Consider the following 5,027-nt stretch of genomic DNA (forward strand, 5'->3'; position numbering starts at 1 on the left):
TCATGTAAATGACCCAATCCATTTTGACGCTGCAGTCAAAGAATAAAATGGGTTGCGACAATGGAGGAAGAAATAGAAGCAATAGAAAAGAATGAGACATGGGAGTTAGTGAAACTTCGATAAGGAAAATAATTCATTAGAGTGAAGTGGGTCTATAAGACAAAGAGCACCGTTGACAAAAAGATTGAAAGGCACAAAGCAAGGCTAGTTGTCAAAAGATACAAGCAGTGACATGGAAGAGATTATAGGGAGACGTTCACACCAGTCGCGAGGATGGAGATAGTGTGTATAGTTGTGGGAATTTCTGCACAACATAAATGGAAAGTGTATCAAATGGACATAAAATCAATGTTCTTGAATGGAGTGCTGAAAGAGGAAGTGTATGTTGCGCAACCACCTAGTTATGAGGTAGAAGGCCAATAAGACAAAGTGTATTGGTTGAGGAAAGCTCTTTATAAGCTGAAGAAAGCACCGCATGCATGGTATAGCAAGATATATGCTTACTTGTTGGACAATGGTTTCGACAAATGTGACAGTGAGCCTACTCTCTACATCAAAGAGAGTGATGGTAAGATTCTCATTATTGTCTTATATGTAGCTGATTATCACTAATTGCAAAGAAGTCATGAAGAGTGAATTTGAAATCACTGATTTGGGGTTGTTAAGGTATTTTTTGGGCATAGAAGTGAAGCAAACAAAAAATGGCATTTTTATTTCTCAAGCAAAGTATGTAGCAGACATTTCGGAGAGGATTAATATGCAAAACAACAAACCCGCATCAACTCCAACTATAATGGGGTTGAAGTTGAGCAAAGAAGATTGCAACAGCGATGTCAATTCGACATTATACAAAAGTATGATAGACAACTTGATGTATTTGACCGCCACTATGCTAGATATAATGTATGCGGTGAGCTTGGTGTCGAGGTTCATGGAGACACCCAATGAAACACATTGGAAAGCAGCGAAAACAATTCTAAAGTATGTCAATGGGACAAAACAGTGTGGTATTTTGTACGTTGCAACAAATGATTTCAAGTTGGTTGGTTACACTAACAATGATTGAGCAAGAAGTTTCGATGACAGAAAGAGCACGTCAGGATATGATATTTATCTAGGTTTTGGAGCCATTTCATGGGCCTCCAAGAAGTAGCCAATAGTGTCACTATCAACACCAGAAGTTGAATATGTTGTTGCAACAGCGGCAGCGTGTCAAGCAGTTTGGATGCGAAGGATGTTGAGGGATCTTCACCACGACCCGGAGGGAACGACAATTATTTTCTGCGACAACAGTTCTGCAATTGCATTGTCAAAGAATTCTATCTTTCACAAGAGGACCAAGCATATTGATGTTAAATATCATTTTATTAGAGAGTTGATTAACAATGATGAAATTGTGTTGCAACACTGCAAGTCACAGGAACAATTTGTAGATATTTTCACAAATCCATTGGCACATGAAAGTTTTGTTTATCTCAGAGATTGTTTGGGAATTGTCAATGGCGGCAGTTGTGATTAAGGAGGAGTGTTGGAAATATTAATCCCAACCACCATGTTAAACACTCTCAAAGCAGCCACATTTGTCAAAGTATTTTTGCAGGTTGTGATTTTGTTTGCAGGGGGAAGGACTAAAGTCTGATTAGAAATATGTTGCTGACCATTTCGCAACATAGCAGAGAGTTTAAAACACTTAATGAATTTTGGTAAATAGGTATGGGCAAACATTTACTCCACCACTATTGCCCACACTCCACAAACCCTGCAAGTTCAGGAAACCATTTATTATGTAAAATTGTCCTTGTTGTGTATTGATGTTTTGCTCCATAATGAATTAATGAGTCAAAATGTATGTTCTCAATAAATATATGAATGTAAAAGTCATTTGCAAGGTTGAGTGAGAGAGAGGGTGTAAGTCTAAGAGGTAAAGAGAAAAACCTGAAGCGAATTTTGGTGGAGTGAATACCCTGTGTTACTCCGCAAATAAGATCTTTCTTGTTTTTTCTTCTTTCACTAAGAGAAAGAGCGTCCAATTTATCATGCAAATATATTTTCCTCTGTTTTGAAATATAATAAAAAATGTTATGTTGAAAGAGCGTCCAATTTATCATGCAAATGTATTTCCCTCTGTTTTGAAATATAATAAAAAATGTTACGTTGAGATGTGGTGTTAAATAAATTTACCGCAACCATTTTACTTTTACTCTGTTTTTTTTTTTCTGCCGTGAATTGTGTGTTAAAATCAACCTGTTGTGTAGATTTCCTTGCTGACTTGCTTTGCGGCAACTAATATCTGAGCTAAACTACTCCGCTCTGCCCCTGTAAAAATTTTGAAACAGTGAAGCCAGCCGTCCCCTTCGATTCGTAGCGAACCTCTAACGTCTCCTTGCCGGCAAACGCCTTCACGATCATCAATCCTTTGCATGCATTCCCTGCATCACCCACAGCAAAACTCAAGCGGTACGATTTCCCAGGGTGCCTCTTTACAGTCTGTGCCAGGACACTTTCCAGGCCAGAAACGAGCTCCACATCACGCTTGCCCTGGGGAACTCTGAAATGGGCAGAGTCCAATTATTTGACGGGCTTAAAGGACCCCACGATCTATCCGGGCAGAGGAGAAAATATGTCCTCGACAATGGGAGAAAGGAGGACCCCGGTGCTGTCAGTGGAACCGATGTAAGGACCCTCTTCAAAGTTTCCATTGCATCAGATTAGCTGCTTCCACAATCCAAACCAAAAATGAAAATACAAATACATTTTTATGGGATCTTACATTTTCCTAGAGAAATTTGAGAGTAATCACTCTTATATTTCAAACATTTGACCAATTGTTTTATGTTATCGAAATATTTTCCAAATCTACAATTCCAATTCAAAACTAACAATGAAAAATTTTAAACTCCAATACTCACTAACGACTTTAAGTTGAAAGAACTCTTTGATCACTACACCATCAATGAGCGGCCCACATTCGTAATTCTTGTGATCCTCTATGGGATTTGCCATTGTACGTTTCACAACCTTGGAAGAAGCTCTGAATGCCCAAGCGTACCTATCCCAACCATTACTGCTGTAAATTGGCGGAACAGAAATATTAAGAGTTTCTGGCATGACACAAGTCCTAGCCACGCTGAATGTGAGTGAGTAAAATGATTCTTTGCGCACATGAATCGGTTGGCTGATCTCCCCCTCGCTACCAAGCCGTACAACGTGGCCGTCATGCGGAACGATCAGGATCTTCTCACCTTACTTTTCTGCCGAGGATATGTATACTACTCTTTCCTTGTCTCCGACTTGGGCAATTCGCCTATGATCACCTTCCCCAGAAGAGCGGAGGAATTCCGAGCGTCCTCGAAATTCCCATTTGGAAGCAAACCACTTCCAAACCTGCAAAATAGGGTTTGAAAGATTACTTGATAAGTCTATTTTCATTTTCAACATTTTATTTCAAAACGCAATCTCATAAAACCAAGCCTTTTTTTTCAGTTTCTTTATTTCAGATGCTTGTTGAATCCAGGTTAAGGCTGGTCAATATATTGAATGGGAATCAGTTTATTTATTTCAGATGCTTGTTGAATTCAGGTTAAGGCTGGTCAATATATTGAATGGGAATCAGTTTATTTATTTCAGATGCTTGTTGAATTCAGGTTAAGGCTGGTCAATATATTGAATGGACAAAAAAGAATTATCCAGTCTTTTCTACTCTTTCTCATAATATATTAATCTATGACTGGATGGAAACGAAATTCCACACATATTAATTTTTATGTAACAAGATTCATATAAAGCATTTTTATAAAATCACACATGTATAACTATTGTCAACCTCTCACCAACCAACCAAAATTACTATTTACCAAAGTTAAGTTATTATTTAGGGTTGTTGAATAGGTTTTCTACACCACAATGAAGAAAGAAAAAAAAGAAAGAAAGAAATTATTTTAAGTTTAAAGATAGTTTATGAGACAAATTGCTTCTTCATCTCCTGGATGTATTCAGCTTTTTTTTTTAAGTTTCAAAATAGATTATCCCAATAGCTAGCTGCCAGCGTATCTGCATAACTTTTCATGTTGTCTTTGAAGACCTTACATTTTAAATTAAAATATTTTTCTGAACAAAAAATACATACTCTTTCCTCTCACACTTCCTTTAGCATTTTTTATTACCTTTTTACAATTAAATTGATGAAAATTAATACTTATAAAAAAAACTAAAACATCTTTCTTATTATTCCCCAATTCAAAACTAAAGTCAAACGCCCATTACTGCTTCTGGTTTATCTAGTCAAACGCTCCATACCTTATCAAGGTGCGTCTGGTTGGCTTTATAAAACGACCCAAGTGCGGGGAAAAAGTGGTGATCAAATGCACGCAAATGACAATTGAAGTGGTTTATCACTCACCCGTTAACCCATACTGACTGAATTCAGGCGTGGGTGAATGGGGACCTTAACCAGCCTATCACTCACTACTTCCCTCAATTCTAAGTAACTGGAACTTTCTGAACTGATTAGTGAGCTTACTTTCTGAGCTGATTAGTGATCCTACTTTCTGAACTGATTAGTGAGTAGAACTTATTTATGACCTTATTTATGAGCTGATGAGTGACGAGGGTTGCCAACTTGTATACATTCATTTATATAAAAAAGAAGTAGGACAATGAGATAACAAATAAGTAGACCCATACAACTAATTCTCTTTGATTGATGGGAAGGAAAACAATTGAAATTATTGAAAATTATAAACAATAACCACACAAGAAGTTATTATCAATGTAACATGAAAACACAAAGAAAAATAAACAAAGAGTGGTGCTTAGGATCGTATTTATATAAAATTCAATCTGGGAATCCTAAAAGGAATATATAATTCGTTTAAAATTAATTTTGACTAGTATGTTTGTTTGTAACTTATTTTAGTATATTGTTACATCGATAAATGTATTTATATTGAAAGAGGAGTGTTATTTATTCTAAATATTATGTATATGTCCCCAAATTAATAACAAATAATATTTTAGTGAATTGTTAT

General features: G+C 36.5%; 1 pseudogene; it reads right to left on the minus strand.

Moving 5' to 3' along the window:
• Nucleotides 1-2,295: 2,295 nt before the first annotated feature.
• On the minus strand, nt 2,296-3,108 carry LOC149169114 (protein DUF642 L-GALACTONO-1,4-LACTONE-RESPONSIVE GENE 2 pseudogene; annotated as a pseudogene).
• Between the last annotated feature and the right edge of the window lie 1,919 nt (nt 3,109-5,027).

Source organism: Pinus tabuliformis, chromosome 4_2 (genome assembly GCF_031772625.1).
Source record: "Pinus tabuliformis cultivar Carrire ecotype Pingquan chromosome 4_2, CPIR1, whole genome shotgun sequence".
In the NCBI taxonomy this organism is placed as follows: Eukaryota; Viridiplantae; Streptophyta; class Pinopsida; order Pinales; family Pinaceae; genus Pinus; species Pinus tabuliformis.